The sequence below is a fragment of the Schistocerca serialis genome, chromosome 2 (assembly GCF_023864345.2).
Source record: "Schistocerca serialis cubense isolate TAMUIC-IGC-003099 chromosome 2, iqSchSeri2.2, whole genome shotgun sequence".
In the NCBI taxonomy this organism is placed as follows: domain Eukaryota; kingdom Metazoa; phylum Arthropoda; class Insecta; order Orthoptera; family Acrididae; genus Schistocerca; species Schistocerca serialis.
This window is the reverse complement of record NC_064639.1, coordinates 297,449,136-297,461,544: the sequence shown is the minus strand read 5'-3', so window position 1 is coordinate 297,461,544 and position 12,409 is coordinate 297,449,136. Positions and strand designations below refer to the sequence as shown.

The window sequence follows — 12,409 nt, the reverse complement described above, 5'->3', positions numbered from 1 at the left end:
CAATGAAAATGTAAATCAAATGAAAACAGCAAAGTCCTATCAATTCTAATGTGCTGATCGCGAAAATCACAAAGGCAATTCAAAATCAGCTCTAATTTTCATTTTACATTGTTTCATTACAGTGACATAATTATACACGGATTTTTATGTTACGTTTAAAATAAATTATTATAATGGTTTGTCAAAGTCATAATAACTAGTAACAATGGATTATACTACTGTCCCTGGTCTTACTCGTGTGCAATATTTTGGATATAAACAATTTGATATCAATTTTAGTGCTATTTTTGTCTCCTCCCTCTTCAACTTCAGTGACCGTATTAATGCATGTAATAATTTTTGCACATTTGTTTCCAGATTAACTACCAGTTGTTCAAGTTGACTGCTACTGAAGTGGACAAAAATGCCACGAGTTTCTGTTAACAGTACTGACATATTTTGCTATGTGTGTGGAGAAGTGACATTTGCTTCACAAAAACAGCAAATAACTGCACTGATTAAAAAAAGCTTACAGTTGTTATTTCGGGTGCAAAATAGGTGATCTTGATAAACCCTGGGCTCCACATGTGATCTGTAACACTTGTGCCAGCAATCTCAGGAACTGGATGCATGGGAAAGGACGTTCAAGCCCTTTGCAGTGCCCATGATCTGGCGTGAGCCAACTATGTCAGTGACTGCTACTTTGGATGGCTCCTCCTATCAAGAAGGGAATATCTAAGAAGAAGTGGACAGTGATCTATCCCAACATTCCATCCACCATATGTCCCGTTCTACATGGGGAAGGATTGCCAATACCTAAACCACAGACAGAGTATGAGATTACTTCTGCTGGGGATTCTGAATGTCCTGAACCATGTACATCACAAGATCCAGAGTTTCTTCCAAATATATCATCATCAGATGATCCACAAAAATTGTCTCAAAATGAGTTAAGTGATCTCATTAGAGATTTAGAGCTCTCTGAAGCTAAGGCTGAGATTTTAGCATCAAGATTGCAGCAGCGCAGTTTTCTGGAAAGCAATATAAATGTTTCATTCTACCGCAGAACAGAGCAACAATTAACTCCTTTTTTTAACATGGAAAATAGTCTCGTGGCATGTGTAGACATAAATGGTCTAATCAAGGCTCTCATAATTAATTACAACCCTAATGAGTGGAGACTCTATTGATTTGTCAAAGTTGAGCTTAAAAGCAGTGGTTTTACATATTGGCAACGAGCTTCCTTCTATTCCAGTTGGGCATAGTGTGCATATGAAAGAGTCATACCAAAACATGAAAATTTTACTAGAAGCCATCAAGTATAATGACTCTCAATGGCAAATTTGTGGTGACTTGAAAGTGGTTGCACTGCTAAAAGGTATGCAATTAGAGTATACTAAATATTGCTGCTTCCTCTGTGAATGGGATAGCTGAGCTCGTGCATCTCATTGCAGTAAACATGAATGGCCCTCCAGAAAATCTCTTCAACCACGTATAAAGAACATTAAGAGTGAACCTCCAGTAGACCCTAAAAAGATTCTGCTCCCACCCTTGCACATCAAATTGGGTCTCATGAAAACTTTGTTAAGGGAATGAACAAATATGGTGACGTGTTTAAGTACTTAAGGCAAAAATTCCCTTACTTAAGTGATGCCAAAGTAAAGGAGGGCATCTTTGTAGGCCCACAGATTCGAGAGCTTTTTGGAGACCATACTTTTGATGGAATCATACAAGGTGATGAGAAGTATGCATGGGAATGTTTTAAGTCAGTCTGTTTACAGTGCTTAGGGAACAAACGAGCAATAAATTACAAGGAGATTGTAGACACGTTGTCATCTTATGAAAAACTTGGTTTGAACGTGTCACTGAAAATGCATTTCTTACATAGTCATCTTGATTTCTTCCCCAAAGATTATGGTGCAGTAAGTGATGAATATGGGGAGCGATTTCAATGAGGTATTGCCACATTTGAGAGCACGTATGCTGGAAAGTGGAGCCCTACTATTTGAGTAGATTACTACCGGACTGTCGTTAGGGATGTTACTGAGCATGTGTATAAAAGTCAAGCCAAGCAAAAACGGTCATCATCTGAATTTATCTCCGAACAAAATATGTAATGGTATATACTGTACATATAGACATTTAACATTTGTATCCCTTTATATACGTTTGTGAGCAGTTAATTTGTACATTTTCTTTTGTGCTTCACATAGTTCTGGTACAAAGTAGACTTACAAAGTATTTTCATTCATGCAATATTATCTTCATTTTTTCTTTATATTTTACTTTTGTACTTCCAGAATGGTCTGCATAACGCAACATAATTCAAGTAATTATTCAATTGAAATTTGTTATGCTGAATCTTGGAACATGAATGTATATTTAGTTAGTGAGTTAATGATATGAATATAATAGAGGGAAACATTCCACATGGGAAAAATATATCTAAAAACACAGATGATGTGACTTACCGAACGAAAGTGCTGGCAGGTCGATAGACACACAAACAAATGTCTGCTTGTGTCTGTGTACGTGTGGATGGATATGTGTGTGTGTGTGTGCGAGTGTATACCCCTTTTTTCCCCCTAAGGTAAGTCTTTCCGCTCCCGGGATTGGAATGACTACTTACCCTCTCCCTTAAAACCCACATCCTTTCGTCTTTCCCTCTCCTTCCCTCTTTCCTGATGAGGCAACAGTTTGTTGCGAAAGCTTGAATTTCATGTGTATGTATGTGTGTCTATCGACCTGCCAGCACTTTCGTTCGGTAAGTCACATCATGTGTGTTTTTAGATGTATTTTTCCCACGTGGAATGTTTCCCTCTATTATATTCATATCATTAATTTGAACCCAACAATTACGTTTGTTATTGTCACTGTTGCATTTCGAAATCTTTCCTGTCATCTTATTTTCTCTTTCTGTTTTTGCAAGTAGTTTCATTTTGTATTCACCTTCTCCTCTTTACTGAATGTACCACACAATTTTATCCTGCCTATATATACTCAATAATACGTAACCCACTTCCAAACCATAACCAAAAAATTTTTTTCTTCCGCTTTCAACAATACTGCTGCTACAAAATCCACCATTTCCAGTTCACAAACAGTTCCTTTCAGCTATTAAACAGCCATTTCGGCTAGTTCCAATAACTTTCGCTTTTTTTCGCTGTTTTTCCATTTCCGTTTTTCCCACATCACTGATCTTTTTTAGCCACTTCCCACAGGTGAAACTCTTTGCCTTTACAAATGTCTGCTTGTGTCTGTGTACGTGCGGATGGATATGTGTGTGTGTGCGCGCGAGTGTATACCCCTTTTTTCCCCCTAAGGTAAGTCTTTCCGCTCCCGGGATTGGAATGACTCCTTACCCTCTCCCTTAAAACCCACATCCTTTCGTCTTTCCCTCTCCTTCCCTCTTTCCTGATGAGGCAACAGTTTGTTGCGAAAGGTTGAATTTCATGTGTATGTTTGCGTTTGTTTGTGTGTCTATCGACCTGCCAGCACTTTCGTTCGGCAAGTCACATCATCTGTGTTTTTAGATATAGTTAGTGAGTTATTTATACAAAAATGTAGATTACTTTTTTTTAAAAAAAGCTAGAGCTAAACATTTCTGAAAATTATGATTTTGTATCATTTTATACTTAAAAATACATAACTAACTCAAAATCATGCAATTTACACACTTTCACTTCAAATTTGTTGTTCAATTTTATGGTTCTTTTGTGGCATAAAAAATTTAAACTTCTGAGTGAATGCAATCAAAAGATACGGCCATTCATGTCACATATTTTGATACTCACAAACTCAGTCACCAAAAACTATAGGGTACGTCCCACTAAACTGCAACCATGAAATTTGGGAAGAAGCAAGATTTCACAGTAAAAGTAAAGGAATCAAATAGAAGCAGGTTTTATATCATAGTGTTCCTGATTACAACTTCTTGTGTACTGTACCGTTTAAACTGCTATGTAAGTATGTTGCTCATATTTTGCTAGATTTTTGCTCGCGTCTGTGATATTTGGTGGTGTAAATGATTCTATATTTATTTTTTACTGAAAGTCATCAGTTTTTTAAAATAAAATATAACTGGATAGCCAAAACAGTCTACTCACCAAGCGGGATCACGACAAAACACATAACAGTTAAAGAAATGTGCATGTTTTCGGAGTCAGTGGCTCCTCCTCCTGGCGGAAGGGATGACTGGGAAAGAAGAGTGGTGAAAGAGAAACACTGCCAAAATTTAGGAACTCTGAAGAATTATGGAGACTTACCAAATGGGACGAGACAGAAAGACTGATGTTGGGGACTGCACTCGACGACATTTGTAAACCTGAGAGGAATATGTAGTGTGGCTCATCAACAATTAGTAGAAAAAGGATACCAACAGATGTAATTATTACTAAAATAATTTATTATTCAGTTAATGAGTTTTGATGCTTCATTAGCATCATCATCAAGCCACAATGCAAAAAATGAATGGAGACATCCTAACATTGGTGCACACAGAACAGATACCACATACACTGAACTGGATACTGTGGACCTCTCTATTTACTTGATGTCTACACTCCAAATGCATGACAGCAGTTGTAAGTCACAGGTCAGGAATCTGGTGGTGGTGGGTGGGGGTGGGGGGGTGGGGGGGGGGTTGGGGGGAGGTGCTGGTTGAGGTGACGTTCAGTTGCACACAGATGTACATGGGCAATGTTGCTGTAGAGGGAGATGGCATCAATGGTGACAAGCAAGGTGTGTCATGGGGAGGAATGGGCCAGAATTTCAGACACTTTAGGAAATGGTTGGGGTCTTCAATAGGAGGGGAGTCTTTGCGCTATAAGTTGCAGGTGTTGATCAACTTAGGAAGATCCATGTTCAGTAGATGCTATGAAGCTAGCAGCTACAGGATGGCCAGAGTGATTGAGGTCGTGGATCTTAGGAAGAAGATAAAAGTTGGGAGAGTGCAGTTTTGATGGGATAAGAAGTTCTGTTGATTGAGGTGTTAGTCCTTGTGAGGAGCCTGAGGTTTAAAGGAGGAACTGTAGGTCAGTTTGTATCACAGCAACAGGATCTTGATAGCAGATGCTGTACACAGAGGTTTCAGACAGCTGACATAGCTCCTCGCTTACATACTCCCGTTGATCAAGTACCACACTGCCAGATTCCTTGTCTGGCAGGGGAATAATGATGGAGTCATCACTTTTTAGGCAATAAAGAGTTAGGAGTTCTGCAGAGACAGGTTAGGGTCAAGTTATAGGGATATGGGAAAGAGTTGTGAAGCAATGTTGAATGTTAGGAATTCTTGGAAGGCTTGTGAAGGGTGATTTTGAGGTAGCAAGTTGGGATTGTTGTAGGAACTGTTCAAGGAAGGATGCAATGGCATGTTTGCTGTTGGAACTGTTTTACAATTGGGGTACAAAGTGATATTTCCAGTTAACATTGCACATGAAAGAAAATTGGTCCTTCACCAAAACAGCATGATTACATACAGATTTAGAGCTGAAAGTGAAACCCTGGATAATACAAATAATTGGGGAGGTGAGAGTGCCTTAGATAAGAGGCTGAGAACACGATCTTCAACTCTAAGCTCTCAAGTTTACAAATCTCATCTGGTGCAGTCCCCAACAATGTCTTTCCTTCTCAGCTCATCTGGTATATTTTCTATGAACTGGAATTCTGACCATCTTTTCCATAATTCTTCTCATTTCTTAAACATCACCAGTCACTTTCCTTCACCTCTCGTACTTTCCCTTCAACGCACCTAAGAGGAGGAGATACTGACTCTGAAAGCTTGCAAGTTCCATTAACTTTTGTGTGTTTTCTCTGCCACTGCTTGGTGAGTCAATTTTTTATCTATCTATCTGGTTTCATCATAGGGTGCGAATGTGTGTCGATTTGTTCCTGCTTATGAATAACTGCGTGTATTGTGTGATTTAACTGTGTTGTAAGTATATGATTTGTATTTGATGATGTTTTTGTTCACATCTACTTTTTGTACTTTCTTGTATTTAATGGAAAATTCTATGTCAACAGCTTTTGACATAATTTGCATTCAATTTTATTAATCTTGTCATGGCGTGAATATGTAATTCTCCTTTGAATATGATGTAGCTTCTTGCCACTGTTTATGCTGAGTAATCTTACTCTTCATCCAAACATGCCTTGGAAGGTCCAGCGATACCAACCTACCACTGTGTCATTCTCAGCTGACAGGCATCATTGGCTACAAACATGGAGGGGCATTTTGTCAGCACACTGCACTCGCGGCCATCATCACTGGAGCCACTACTTCTCAATCAAGTAGCTCCTCAGCCCTTGAGGGCTGAGTGCACCCCATGCTTGCCAACAGCGCTCGTCAGACCCAGAAAGTGACCCATCCAAGTGCTAGCCAAGCATGACAGTGCTTAACTTTGGTGTTACCATATCAGTGAGGCCGTTGGCCTTAAACTAGTTATTGTGCTATTTACTATTATATAGCAAAAATATTTTACGTATAAGTTGTAATGGGACACCCTCCTAAAACATTACCTTTTTTATATATATAGAAATAGCCAATACCAAAAAGTACTTTCGAATTTTGTACAGGTTAAAATTATCTCAGCTGTTTCCCTAAAGGAATTACATACGATTTGGCATACAACGTATTATATTTCAGGCTAAAATGTATAAAAAGAAATTAATTTGTCACAATCGATATGTACAGTTAAAATTACTCTTCTTTTAGAAATATTTGAAATTACAAAATATCTGGTATACTTAAAATTCATATTATTAGTTGCACAATCTAATGCTGATTATTAAATTTATTTCTGGATTCATTTACAAAATAGTGATATAATTTGGTGAATATTCTTCTTTTATCAAGAAAGTTAGTAAATTCTTTTGCTTTGTAAACTCTTTGGATTATTGTTGGTATCACAGAATGTAAGTGGTAGTGGGCATGCCTTTGATGGAAACAGACTTGTTTTGTGGTGTTATAGAAGTGGAAATTGTAAAGATCGTGTGATACTGTAAGAATGTGACAAAAAATAAAATTCAAGAGTAAGACAGGCAAATCTTCAAAAATTATTATGTCAACGGGAACCCACAACGTTAAAGAAATTTCAGCCTCACGAACCTACCCTTAGTCACGACTGCAGCCAACAATGAGAAAATGAAGATAAATAAAATCTTATGCCTCTCGAAACTTTTGAAACAAATGAAGAGACTGGAAAATTTAATGCTGATGTGTGTGAGGGTAAGATTACAACGTGCACATTTGTACATGGGATTATATGGTTTAGCATGAAATACTACTGTATTTAGTGAACGCTATTTATACAGGATTAACTAGTACATTCAATGACGGATGAGACTGGTGTATTATCCGCTTTGAAATTTTCGTTGAATGGAAGGACTGTTCTAGTGCGTTGATTTCTGCTACAGTTTATTGTACCTATTAACAACATGTGAACACATTTACATTAGTACTGTTTCATTTTTACCATTTGTAAGGAAGATAATCTATTTGGGTTTACACTGTACTGTGGCAGCTGAAATGGAATTTAGTGAATGTTGTTACATGTTGCCCACAAGTTGATCTGTAATTGTAATGTCTAAAGTATTTTTTTACTGTTTCTTTTTTTTTTTTCAACAGTAAATATTCACTTGCACAGCACTTACGTGCTGCAGTTTTGCCTTGAAAAGTACAGAGATGTCACCTGTTGAAATACTGGCAGCTGCTGATGACGTCAGTCAGCTACATTCCCATAAGTTATATTGAGCTTTCTGCACAGTATATAACTTTCATTCTAGTTAAAAAGTGTTTTTACTAGCTTACATACCAAATCAGTAATTATGTAAATTGATGGAGGAGAGGGGACAAAGGAAAGGAAACGGAGGAACTACTGATATCAGCTGCATCAGGACTGTGCCCGCCATCAGCAGTGATGAATGAAAATGTGTGCTGAACCGGGATTTGAACCCAGAATCTCCTGCTTAATAGTTGCGTTGACCACTGTGCCATCAGGACACAGTGCTTATCACAAATGTTGACCCACATTCCAATCTAGCACCATCCCTGTTCACGTCAGGGTCCTCCATGCTCTCTACTTTGAGATTGCTGCTGGGGGACTGAATGAAATTGGTGCATCTACACTGAATGTGGCGGATTCATTGCCCATCAACGCAAATCAATTATATGAAGGTGTGGTGTCTGCTCTTTCAGATGTGGAGGAGGAGGAGATTAGTGTTTAACGTCCCGTCGACAACGAGGTCATTAGAGACGGAGCGCAAGCTCGGGTGAGGGAAGGACGGGGAAGGAAATCGGCCGTGCCCTTTCAAAGGAACCATCCCAGCATTTGCCTGAAGCGATTTTAGGGAAATCACGGAAAACCTAAATCAGGATGGCTGGAGACGGGATTGAACCGTCGTCCTCCCGAATGCGAGTCCAGTGTGCTAACCACTGTGCCACCTCGCTCGGTCTTTCAGATGTGTTCAAAAGAACAGACACCATGCATTCATACAATTGACTCACTTCAATGTGCGAGCAATCCACCTTCTTCAGTGCGAAATCACCGTTACATACGACCTCCTGTGGGGATCTCAAAGCAGCGAGCATGGAGGACATGGACAGGGACTGCAGACAGGTGGGAATGTGGGTTGGCAGAGATAGTCCAAGAATTTGCAATAAACACTGTGTCTGGATGGTGCAGTGGTCAACACAACTGCCTAGAAAGTAAGAGATCCCGGGTTTGAATCCCGGTTTGGCACACATTTTCTCTCTCACAGCTGATGCTGCACACAGTACTGATGCAGCTGACATCAACAGTCCCTTCCCTTCCCTTTCTTTCCCTTCCTTCTTCAACTTACATAAGATGTATCGTAGCTGTGGATTCCATACATGTCCAAAAGAACAGACACCATGCATTCATATAAAATTGGTAATTCCTTACCAAAACGGCCTTGCTGTTCTGGTACCGCGAACGGCTGAAAGCAAGGGGAAACTACAGCCGTAATTTTTCCCGAGGGCATACAGCTTTACTGTATGGTTAAATGATGATGGCGTCCTCTTGGGTAAAATATTCTGGAGGTAAAATAGTCCCCCATTCGGATCTCCGGGCGGGGACTACTCAAGAGGACGTTGTTATCAGGAGAAAGAAAACTGGAGTTCTACGGATTGGAGCGTGTAGGTTAGAAAATTTAAAAAGGGACATGGATAGGTTAAAGTTAGATATAGTGGGAATTAGTGAAGTAGGTAGGTTAGAAAATTTAAAAAGGGAAATGGATAGGTTAAAGTTAGATATAGTGGGAATTAGTGAAATTCGGTGGCAGGAGGAACAAGACTTTTTGTCAGGTGAATACAGGGTTATAAATACAAAATCAAATAAGAGGTAACGCAGGAATAGGTTCAATAATAAATAAAAAAATAGGCTTGCGGGTAAGCTACTACAAACAGCATAGTGCACGCATTATTGTGGCCAAGATAGACACGAAGCCCACGCCTAGTACAGTAGTACAAGTTTATATGCCAGCTAGCTCTGCAGATGATGAAGAAATTGATGAAATGTATGATGAGATAAAAGAAATTATTCAGATAGTGAAGGGAGACGAAAATTTAATAGTCATGGGTGACTGGAATTCGAGTGTAGGAAAAGGGAGAGAAGGAAACATAGTAGGTGAATATGGATTGGGGCTAAGAAATGAAAGAGGAAGCCGTCTGGTAGAATTTTGCACAGAGCACAACTTAATCATAGCTAACACCTGGTTCAACAATCATAAAAGAAGGTTGTATACATGGAAGAAGCCTGGAGATACTGACAGGTTTCAGATAGATTATACACTCCTGGAAATGGAAAAAAGAACACATTGACACCGGTGTGTCAGACCCACCATACTTGCTCCGGACACTGCGAGAGGGCTGTACAAGCAATGATCACACGCACGGCACAGCGGACACACCAGGAACCGCGGTGTTGGCCGTCGAATGGCGCTAGCTGCGCAGCATTTGTGCACCACCGCCGTCAGTGTCAGCCAGTTTGCCGTGGCATACGGAGCTCCATCGCAGTCTTTAACACTGGTAGCATGCCGCGACAGCGTGGACGTGAACCGTATGTGCAGTTGACGGACTTTGAGCTAGGGCGTATAGTGGGCATGCGGGAGGCCGGGTGGACGTACCGCCGAATTGCTCAACACGTGGGGCGTGAGGTCTCCACAGTACATCGATGTTGTCGCCAGTGGTCGGCGGAAGGTGCACGTGCCCGTCGACCTGGGACCGGACCGCAGCGACGCACGGATGCACGCCAAGACCGTAGGATCCTACGCAGTGCCGTAGGGGACCGCACCGCCACTTACCAGCAAATTAGGGACGCTGTTGCTCCTGGGGTATCGGCGAGGACCATTCGCAACCGTCTCCATGAAGCTGGGCTACGGTCCCGCACACCGTTAGGCCGTCTTCCGCTCACGCCCCAACATCGTGCAGCCCGCCTCCAGCGGCGTTGCGACAGGCGTGAATGGAGGGACGAATGGAGACGTGTCGTCTTCAGCGATCAGAGTCGCTTCTGCCTTGGTGCCAATGATGGTCGTATGCGTGTTTGGCGCCGTGCAGGTGAGCGCCACAATCAGGACTGCATACGACCGAGGCACACAGGGCCAACACCCGGCATCATGGTGTGGGGAGCGATCTCCTACACTGGTCGTACACCACTGGTGATCGTCAAGGGGACACTGAATAGTGCACGGTACATCCAAACCGTCATCGAACCCATCGTTCTACCATTCCTAGACCGGCAAGGGAACTTGCTGTTCCAACAGGGCAATGCACGTCCGCATGTATCCCGTGCCACCCAACGTGCTCTAGAAGGTGTAGGTCAACTACCCTGGCCAGCAGGATCTCCGGATCTGTCCCCCATTGAGCATGTTTGGGACTGGATGAAGCGTCGTCTCACGCGGTCTGCACGTCCAGCATGAACGCTGGTCCAACTGAGGCGCCAGGTGGAAATGGCATGGCAAGCCGTTCCACAGGACTACATCCAGCATCTCTACGATCGTCTCCATGGGAGAATAGCAGCCTGCATTGCTGCGAAAGGTGGATATACACTGGACTAGTGCCGACATTGTGCATGCTCTGTTGCCTGTGTCTATGTGCCTGTGGTTCTGTCAGTGTGATCATGTGATGTATCTGACCCCAGGAATGTGTCAATAAAGTTTCCCCTTCCTGGGACAATGAATTCACGGTGTTCTTATTTCAATTTCCAGGAGTGTATAATGGTAAGACAGAGATTTAGGAACCTGGTTTTAAATTGTAAGACTTTTACAGGGGCAGATGTGGACTCTGACCACAAGCTATTGGTTATGACCTGTAGATTAAAACTGAAGCAACTGCAAAAAGGTGGGAATTTAAGGAGATGGGACCTGGATAAACTGACTAAACCAGAGGTTGTACAGAGTTTCAGGGAGAGCATAAGGGAACAATTGGCAGCAGTGGGGGAAAGAAGTACAGTAGAAAAAGAATGGGTAACTCTGAGGGATGAAGTAGTGAAGGCAGCAGGGGATCAAGTAGGTAAAAAGATGAGGGCTAGTAGAAATCCTTGGGTAACAGAAGAAATATTGAATTGAATTGATGAAAGGAGAAAATATAAAAATGCAGTAAATGAAGCAGGCAAAAAGGAATACAAATGTCTCAAAAATGAGATCGACAGGAAGTGCAAAATGGCTAAGCAGGGATGGCTGGAGGACAAATGTAAGGATGTAGAGGCTTATCTCACTAGTGGTAAGATAGATACTGCCTACAGGAAAATTAAAGAGACCTTTGGAGAAGAGAGAACCACTTGTATGTATATCAAGAGCTCAGATGGAAACCCAGTTCTAACCAAAGAAGGGAAAGCAGAAAAGTGGAAGGAGTATATAGAGGGTCTATACAAGGGCGATGTACTTGAGGACAATATTATGGAAATGGAAGGGGATGTAGATGAAGATGAAATGGGAGATATGATACTGCGTGAAGAGTTTGACAGAGCACTGAAAGACCAGAGCCGAAACAAGGCTCCGGGAGTAGACAACATTCCATTAGAACTACTGACGGCCTTCGGAGAGCCAGTCCTGACAAAACTCTACCATCTGGTGAGCAAGATGTATGAGACAGGTGAAGCACCCTCAGACTTCAAGAAGAATATAATAATTCCAATCCCAAAGAAAGCAGCTGTTGACAGATGTGAAAATTACCGAACTATCAGTTTAATACGTCACAGCTGCAAAATACTAACACGAATTCTTTACAGACGAATGGAAAAACTAGTAGAAGCCAACCTCGGGGAAGATCAGTTTGGATTCCGTAGAAACACTGGAACACGTGAGGCAGTACTGACCTTACGACTTATCTTAGAAGAAAGATTAAGGAAAGGCAAACCTACGTTTCTAGCATTTGTAGACTTAGAGAAAGCTTTTGACAATGTTGACTGGAATA

General features: G+C 41.4%; 1 protein-coding gene across 2 annotated transcripts in view; it reads right to left on the bottom strand.

Moving 5' to 3' along the window:
* The window catches only part of LOC126457064 (NFX1-type zinc finger-containing protein 1-like), a 443,455-nt gene that overhangs the window by 42,130 nt on the left and 388,916 nt on the right, over positions 1–12,409 (bottom strand). The gene's annotated exons all lie outside the window — the stretch shown is intronic.